General features: G+C 36.4%; 1 pseudogene; it reads right to left on the bottom strand.

Annotated features, from left to right (window-relative positions):
* Nucleotides 1-1,821: 1,821 nt before the first annotated feature.
* Nucleotides 1,822-6,128, bottom strand: LOC119507671 (annotated as a pseudogene).
* Nucleotides 6,129-9,890: the final 3,762 nt, after the last annotated feature.

Raw genomic sequence — 9,890 nt, 5'->3', positions numbered from 1 at the left:
TGGTGTGAATTGAAATTCTTTTGTTTTAGATGTTTCATGTACAAATCTTTCTATATAAATAGGAAAGATAGCATTTCTTCATGAATTGCCTTTGTATCCTTGATATATATATATACATATATATGTACATATATATACATATATATACACACATATATATACATATACACACACAATACACACACACAGAGACACACACACATATTGCCTGCTGGATTTTTGACTGGGATAGCATCGAATGAACAAGATTGACTTTTCTGACTCATAAGCATGTATATCTCCCATTTTAGGTCTTTAATCTCCTAGCATTATTTTTCAGATTTATCCCCAAGTATTTCATATTTTTGAAGGTTTTATAAATGACATATTTTAATTTCAACTGCTGATTATTTATTGCTGGTGAACAGAAACACAATTCTTGAATACTGCAATTTGTGATATTCATTTATTAGTCCTTGTAGATTTTTTATAGATGCCATTTGATCTTGTACATAGGTGATTATGTCATTTGTGAATAAAAATGGTTTTACTTTTCCCTTTCCATTCAGATGCTTTCATTTTTCTTAACTTCAGTAGAAATATTGAATAGATATGGTAAGAGTGGACATTGTTGTCTTGCTCCTGATCTTCAGGAGAAAATAGTCTTTCGACATTAAGTATGCTTTGGCTGAGGTTTGCATAGATGCTTTGGTTGGGTTGAGGAAGTTTCCTCCTATTCCTACTGAGAGTTTTTAGGACAAATTAATGTTGGGATTTTTATCATATTGTGCTTGATTGCAGCTGCTGAAGAAATGTGTCCTTAGAAAGTAAACTCATTGAAGACCATTAGCCTTCAGTGACACAGTTACTTGAAGAGTTGATGACATGAGGAGAAATATTTATTGTTAATTTAAAAATAAGGCAAATGATTTTGAGTGGTTTTCCCTGGGTCTTGATGAGTCAGCAGGTATTATCTTCATGCTGACTTGTTGTTTCTTCAAAGAGTCAATGCTGAGTTTGAAATGACTAAAGAATTAGTAGTTCAATTGATTAGAAGAGGTAACATTTTATTGTGATCTTTTCAGCTCAAGGCCAAGATAGAAAATTTTCTGGATGAGAAGAACTGCCCTTAAACTTATTATTGAGCACTGAATATCCTGGAAATTAGCTTTTGCTACAGACTTAAAAATGTTTGTTAACTTTCAAACTAAATTTAGAAGGCAAAATAGAATCTATATGCAAAAGTTATACTGCCGTAAAGTCATTTCAAAGACAACTAATATTGCTGGAATCACAAGTAATCACAAGCTGTTTTATACACTTTCCATGCTCTCAAAAGATAAAACAAGAAGTGAGCGATCCATTCCACTTTGCAGCAGATTTGCAACAGATATATTTTCCAAGCACAAACTATAGTTCCAACAGCATTTTTAGGGCCTTGATGCAAGTGTAAAGGAAATTTCTCATTTAAAAAGCCATTTAACTGTGCAATTTACATGCTTTCATCTAACCTTCATTTGGAAGCAATTAATATACAATGTAATGACTGACATGCCAAAATACAAATATTGAGGAAAAAATCCAATACAGGGTCAATGAACTTTTTCTATAAAGAGTAAGATAATAAGTGCTGTAGTCTTTGCAGACAACATATTGCCTGTATCAAATCTTCTTTTTCATTTATACAAATCTTTAAAACTGTAAAAAAACAAAAATAGCTTGGGGCTATACAACAAGAGACACGGGGCTCAATTTGGCCACAGGCTCCTGATAGAATTTTGTAAACACTTTTCAGATAACAAATATGCTAAATTAAAATCTCATGTTCAAGTCTTGATATCATTATTTGAAAGCTCCTATCTGCATAAAAAGATATTTTCATAAATGAAAAACATAAAATTTTGTTATATATCAGCATTAACAGTTGATACAGAACACTAGCTTTGAACCTCAATTAAGTGAATTGTTATCCCTCCCCACCAAATTTATTTTTCTCATTAGTAGACCTGTATGCCAAGAGTTTATTTAACTATTATTATTTTTTTTAATTTGTCCTTAACTTTTTCTGCTATTTGAAACCACCCAAAGAGTTTAAAAATATATCTAATATGTTTTTGGAACTAGATTGGATGGTAGTTGAATATGTTGCAGTGTAATAAGCAACACTGAATTGTTCACTTTAAAATGGTTGATTTAATGTTATATGAATTTTCCTCGATGAAAAAATAGCTAAAGCCTGTGTCTGGGGCAAGACATTTGAGTATAATTATTTTGGGTCATGGGCTAGGCATTGGGTCATTGTCCAGAGACATTTTGGAAAACACCATTTTAAAGTCTCCAGAAATGATTCCAATGTGCTGTCAAGGTATGGAAACACTGCATTCAACTCTAGAATAATATTTAGGGCCATTACTTAAAAGGCTCCTATTGGCCTGCAAGACTCTAGAAGGGCAGATGAGGAAGGAAGTTTTTGGTCTTAAGAAGATCCAGTGTTGATGGTCCTTCCAAGCGGTTCACCTTTGTAATAGCTCTATGTGTGTGAGTGGTAGGTTTGCCTGCTTCTTTAACTGTGGTTCCTCATGATCCAGACTCATAAAAATATCAGTACTTCACCAAGAAAAACATTAACTTCTGCAGATATGTAACATGGAGAAATACTAATTATATACTTAAAAGCACATTAATTCAGTTTTGGTTATAATTAGAATTAAAAGTGAGCCATAGGTCATAAATCATAATGACATGAAATAAGAAACTTTGAGTGATCTTAAGAACTTTAAAATCAATATTTTGTTAATTAAGAGTATCAAACTAGTCATTAATAAATATAGATAAAGAATGCTGAAGAATATTTGTTTACATACCAATTACTATAAAGGTGCAAAACGCAAAGTGGATTAGCTAGACAGGCTGAAAATCTTATGTAAAAGAAATCAAGTACACACAGTATCTTGCCTTTGTGAAATAGAGATTGTGTCAAGTTTTATCTACTGAAATGGTAAGAAGCTTTCCTGTGATATTTTGCCATTAACAGAAAAGGATCTCTTTTTGCCAGTTATTAAATGTAAGTCTCAAATAGTTGTCATTGTTAACCAATTTGTTTAATTGTACTTGCTATAGAACTTGTTAGTTATTATAATTTTTTATATTTATAATACATAACATTAATATATTTGCATATTTATAATATATACTAACATTATTATTTAATGTTATAAATAGCTTTTTTCCTAAAAAAATTGCTTACTAACCTTAGGAAAATTACCATACTGTCCTCATCTATTTTGCTATGACTAACCATATCAATGGATAAACTGGCAAATCCTCCAGTTGGGAAACTATCAATACCAGTAAGTCTAGACATTTTTCCCTCATCTATTTTGCAACTAAACAAAATGGAGTTTATTGTAGCTTACTTTTCAAAAACGTAACTCTTCTCTATTAAGAATCTGTATTTTTGAACTATTCCCACTTGTGCTGGTTTGGATATATTATGTCCCCCAAAAGTCATGCTCTTTAATGCCATCTTGTGGGAGCTGACTTACTAATCTTTTTGATTAGAGTGTGACCTCTTGATTGAATGTTTCCATGGAGATTTGACACCACCCATTCAGGGTAGGTCTTGATTAGTTTACTGGAGTCCTTTAAAGGGAGCTCACACAGAGAGCAGAGAGATAAAAATGCCCCGGATATGCTGAGCCAGGACACACAGATGTTAGATGCTTGGAAGCCGACAGAGATGCAGAGATGCTTGGAGATGCAGACAGAAGGACATTTGGAGATGCTAAGTGATGAAGCCCCAAGTTTGCCTGGGAGAAACTAAGAGAGAACCTCCATATGCTTAGTGAAAAAGCTATTGGAATCAGATGCTGAAGGCAATGCAACCCGGGAGCAAGGGCCAGCAGACACCAGCCATGTGCCTTCCCAGCTGACATAGGTGTTCCAGACGTCATTGGTTATTCTTCAGTGAAGATATCTTCTTGTGGATGCTTAGTTTGGACACTTTCATGGCCTTAGGACTGCCAATTTGTAACCAAATAAAGCCCCTTTGTAAAAGCCAATCCATTTTTGGTATTCTGCATAACAGCAACGTTAGCAAATGGGAACACCACCTCTATAAAATCCAATATTTTCCTTCAAGCTAATGGAATTTTTTATAATCTAGTCCTTACCATATCTACCGAACATAAAATTTCTCAAATTTTCATGTTTACTAATCCTAAAAAGTCTCTGCAGGAATTTTGTGGGCAGAGACCAGGAATGTTTTCTTTTTCTTTTTGTCTTTGGTAGTTAATCATCTATCAACTAACACAGATATTTGTGCATACTAGGAATGCTGGATATCTTTCCTGTCTACTTCTGCGCTTTAACGTAAAAAGGAAATTTCTTATTTCTCACTATCTGTCTGAATCCAATCTGCCCTGCAATGTCAGGATCAAATGTTAGCCATGAAATGCTTTTACTACTTGCCTATATGCATTTCCCCTTTTCTTGAACTCCTTTAATACTTGCAATAAATGTTACATAATTTATTACTATGTTTTTTACACAAGAACTTATATTTATTGCAAAAAAAACAAACCAAAAAAGAGACAGGGAGAAAGAGAGAGAAAGGGAAAGACAGAAAATGGTAAGAAGTACAAAACATAAGGATCAGAATTTAAAAGCATCTTACATTTTGCCCTGATGACAGCATAATTAATAGGAACAAATGGTCGTCCTGCTGCCTGCTGCAGCCAGAGGGTATTTTTGGCGACCTTATGAGCAAATTTTGTGAATGTGTAGTGTGAAGGAAGAAAGCTTGATGGGTCTTCACTGCAAACTTTGGACTCCTAGAGTTTTGGACTGGCATCCCCTGCATGGACTGGCAGGACATGTGACTTCTGAAACAGGGATCCTCTGTGGTTGGGCTGGGAGATAACTTCTCTTCTTCTGACTGGGTGGGCATTTTCAAGCCTCCATATTTTTTCGAAGGTAGCCAACAAATTGCACATAATCTACACTGCACATTAAGCGGACCCCAAGAATACCACTGATGAGTCTGCACAGCATAGCAGCTCTCAGAAGCTCACCCTAAGAGGGGATTCTGAGGCTGCAATGTGGTCGCCACAGCTCCATTCACAGAGCCAGGTTTGCGGTTGCTGGTGGATATTTGGTTGGTATCTGGTTTGCTGTAAGTTGGGATATATACTTGTTTCAGTTTACTCACAGTTTCTGCTGTTTTTAGACGTTTCTGCTGCACATATATGTCAGTAGTTTTCCACATGTAATAATATTCAATGATGCTAGTCAATGATTCCCAAGGGAGAATGTCTTGACATTTATCCTTAGTCTTTGCTATATTTTTCCAGTGCCTCTTTAAATAAGCTTGCTTCTGAGGCTGACCATTCTTCCATTTCATCTCTGCATAAAACAGGTCCTCCAAGTGGTACTAAAACACTAATGGCGCTGATCAAATCATAGTTGTGTCAATATAATGTATCCATACCGTGAAACAGGGTGGTGTCTTGGGAGGCTGCAGCTGCACTCATATGTAAACAAGGCTGCCTCACAGAACTGCTGCCGTCAAAGGCTCCGGTGAATGTTCCAAAAGCACGGTGCTACAACTAAAAACTGGTCAATCAGTCAATCTGTAAGTGGGCTATTTGGATCCCAGACTTTAACTTCCAATTTTGACTGTTCCCTGTCATCTGATTCTCCAGAGCACTTTTGGAATGTCTGCTTGATATCTAGGTCCCACTCTGATTTCACCTAATATTTCAGCTAATAGTGTTTTCATTGAAGGGTGATAAACCAATGAGTAGAAAAAGGTATCCTCCTTATCAAGATATGACAGTACTGACTCCATCTCATTCAGACGGGCAACAATGTACTTTCCCCCTATACCATACGTGTTGCAGGCAGAGACTCATTCTGACATGACAAAAAGAGTTCCTGTTTCTGCTTATCTGTCAAATAGGCCTCAGTTGTAGTTTCTGATTCTTCTTCAATTTCTTTTGCATATTTGTCTGCAAGCATTATAAACCTGTTGGAAATATCTCATCTTCTATAAAAGCACACTACTTTTGCTTCCACATGCCACTTGAGGTCTTGTTGAGTTCTTCTATCCTTCTGCTTAGTTATGGGGTGCTGGAGGAATTCTCAAAGTATGTGTAATCTTATTTCTCTCTTCTGCAGAAAGCTGGGAAGGAGGCAGGCAGAAGAGCAAACCTCCAGGCAGAATTCAACTCCCCACCTCTGGCTGCGGTTCCCTGACCCCACCAAGCCCCATTCTTGATGGACTCTATTCCGGTATATGTTAACCACCAGGTCCGTCCACCAGCTGCGGAGACGGACCCTAGCCTTGCCACCACTGCAGCTGTTCATTAACAGTTATTCTTTAACAGTTTCATGTCAGTCTACTTTGATTCCCTAATTAGTTTTTGATAGTTACGACAAGAGAAGAAGCCCACTGGGGCCTGGTAAAGAAAAGGAAGTGAAGTAAATGCAAGCTGGTTGATGTATGTTTACAGCAGGGAGGTTGTACAGTGTAGGGTTGAGTCTAAGCACTGGAAACTGTCTGAAATGGGTTGAAAAAGTTATTTAAACTCTTTGTGCCTGGTTTTCCTCATCTATCAAATGTTGATAATAAGTATATTCATCAGGATTTTGGTAAGGATTGAAAAAATTAGCAACTAGACGAGTCTCTGGTTTAAAGCCAACACTGACAAAATGTTAATTTTTTTATGCTGAACCAATAGCCAAAGGAGTTCTGTATCTGAGAAAGAGATGAGAACTGAAATTTCATGACAGACTGATGATTGGGCTAGGTTTGACAAGATAGGGCACAGAAGTTATGGGCATAACTGTGACTGTGTAAACCTGTTATTCAGATAGTAATATCAGAAAAATAATCCTACCTATGGATTGAACAGTTCTCCTTTAGCTATACTGAATTAAATAGATTAAAGGACTATTTAAAGCTTTTCTTGTCTGATATAGCCACATCATTCTGGGTCTTCAGAAACACTTATAGCTTAGAGACTGAGCCCATCAGTAAATCATACTGGCTCTGGCCATGTCTTTTCCTCCAATCTCATTTCTTTTTACAACCAGCAAAATGTTGGGCTAATGGTTGATAACAAGAGATTGCTATAGTGATTGGTTTGGTTTATCCTCAAATAACTTGCTAAAACAATGCATTGTTACCTTCATTTTCATTATATCTTAAAGAATCATTCTCCAAAATGGCAAAAAGTTATTAAAATAACAGTGAAGTATGCAATTTTACTTGATATTATGAACTCCAAGAAAATTCTACCTAGTTAGGGCAACTCAGACTTCTCATGGACTAGCATTAATGGCAAGGCAAGGCATTCTTAAAAATTCATGATTGTCATACCATGCAATTTCTTCCCAAGCATTCTGTTAATCACCAGGTACACTAATTAGCATCTTCTCTATTAATCATTGGGTAAATACCTCCAGTGCCATATGGAAAGCAAGATAGACAGGATCCAATTATTGTGTCTCTGTTTCAAATATTGGGATGGTCAGCAGTCAGAATACAACATCTAAGTAAAAGAATATAGTCTCCATTGCTGATTTTCTTTGACTTCCTTTATATGAGATTTATAATGCTGTTTTTCAAAGTAGAAAAAAGTCTTTTGGAATTCCCAGTTGAATGTAGACTGTACCTTTTCTTTTCAAAGGACTGTATCCATTTTGTTGATGGAAATAAACAAAAATTAATGACCCATTTTTCTTTGGGAACAGCAGGGGACTTTTGTTATAATAGAGAACTTCAATCAGTCTAGAAATGACAGTGTTTGGTCAAGAAATATATGAGAACTTTGTAAGTGTTTGGATCAAGCATTTAAAATATGTTGCTAACAATGTAGCAAAATTCAATTATTTTAAGAACTACCAGATGGATGATTCATTTTTACATCAAATTTTAGGTGGGGACATGCTATTCTTTGGATTCTTTAAAACCACAGCAGAATAGAAAAATGCCTTCTCTACAATTTTTTTCCTAATCCCTGACATGTAAAGTATTGTTTGAATATAAGTTCATACATGAAGATGTTGTATGTAGATTTCTTCAAGTCAGTAGAATACTGTTTAATGACTTATTCCTGCAGTTATCTCATTGGTTTTAAAGAATTCATCCAGCTCCTAAAAATCCAAAATTTGCTCCCAGAAAAAAGTTTTTATGTTAGATTTTAGTGCAATTTATCTTTAAAGTAAAGAAATGAGAATGAGAAATATTCAGCTTAAAGTGGATTTATTTTTAGCTCAGTGTTACTGAATCCATGTTTTCCCTCCATCAATGGAACTAAAATTTATGTTAATACTTACTATAAAATAACTAGGTCAAATTGAAATCATTTAATCTAATAATTCAGTATAAAAATAAGGTTGAGAGATTAATAGCTTTTCTAGATGAATACATCATGCTGGTTGTATTCCTGCTTTACTAGTTAAAAAAAAATCAATCTGTCATTCTGTCCATACCTCCCTTATCACTACCCCATCTCACCACTCCCAATTGCCAACCAAATTATTCCTTAGAGAAAGATCAGTTTTCACCATCATGAGATATAACCAGGTCCTCTAAGGACTATCCATAGTTCTGTTATGAAATTGGACCTTCAGTGCAGGAATGTTTAATCAGTTCCTTATCCAGAAGCCTGAATTTCATGGTATATCTGTGGACTGGAAGCCTTTTGCTGCATGATGGCTGGGGAAGAGAGGAGTCACAGTGATCACTGCCCCTTTCAGGTAGTTGGCTTCTTAGCTGGCTCTCCCTCTGAAGGTGCAGAGGGCTGCAGGAATAAGAATGCCCACCAAGGCATTTCTCCTAATCAACAAGATAAATCCAAACTCAGGCCATCCAGGTGTAGATGTAGTTGATTAACAGAGCCCAGAACTCCCTTTATGTGCCCACCTCATTTCTAAAGAGAAAGAGGAAGAGTGGGACTTGAAAATGTGGCAGCTAATCCTGGTGGTGGCAGCTAAAGATATTTAACTGTAGTGTGAGGATAGGTCATTATTGCTGAACAGACTATGATGAACTGGCTGAAAACTGCCCAGAAATCATTGTAGAAGGGAGTATAATTTTGCAAAATGCATTTTCAAGTAGTGTGTGTATGTGTGTGTGTGTGTGTGTGTGTGTGTGTGTGTGTGTGTACACTGTGAAATTTCAACTCTAATAATTATTCTTTATTTTGTATCAATAACTGCAATGGACAATATCAAATTCAATTCTCATGACAACACTATCATCAGGCTATTTTTATTCCACTTTAGAGGCAACTGGGGCTTAGAGAGGTAAAATCAGTTTCTTAAGATCTAAGTTGAAAGATGTCAGAGAAGGACACTCTAGGAAACAGTCCCTCTACTTGAACAACTTCTAAACATGCAGGAACATCTGAATCAACTATTTCAAAACTCTGGAATCCAGCAGAACACTGTATAGCATCTAGGGATGAGTGGAAAGAAGAAGCTGGTAAATTACAGTAAAGTCCAGGAAATTGCTCTATCTATGTGGTGGTTCCCATTGTCCACCCCACCCCCCTACCCTCACAGCACACAGCAGTGGAATCTGGCTGCTGGCATAACTTACTGGACCAGAAAAGGACAAAAACTCCCTTTCCCCAAGACTCAGGTGGGGAGGATGCTGGCCAATCACTAATCATTGCTTTTGATAGCTACTTCTGATCACTGGGGACCTGTGTCTGAGGGAAGCATTGTAATAATTTACACAGGAAAAAGGAGGTAGAAGAGATCTAAATATCATACACTTCCTCAGAGCCACAGTTGAAGGGCTGAGTCAAAAAAGTGCTGCTTTGGGGGCTGTGGAAGAACCTCTTGGTGCACTTCCTAGCTCCTCCCTCATCTCCTCCCCAGGGCAGTTTGGAGCTGGCACT

Source organism: Choloepus didactylus, chromosome 13 (genome assembly GCF_015220235.1).
Source record: "Choloepus didactylus isolate mChoDid1 chromosome 13, mChoDid1.pri, whole genome shotgun sequence".
Taxonomy (NCBI): Eukaryota; Metazoa; Chordata; class Mammalia; order Pilosa; family Megalonychidae; genus Choloepus; species Choloepus didactylus.
This window is presented reverse-complemented; position numbering and strand designations above follow the sequence as displayed.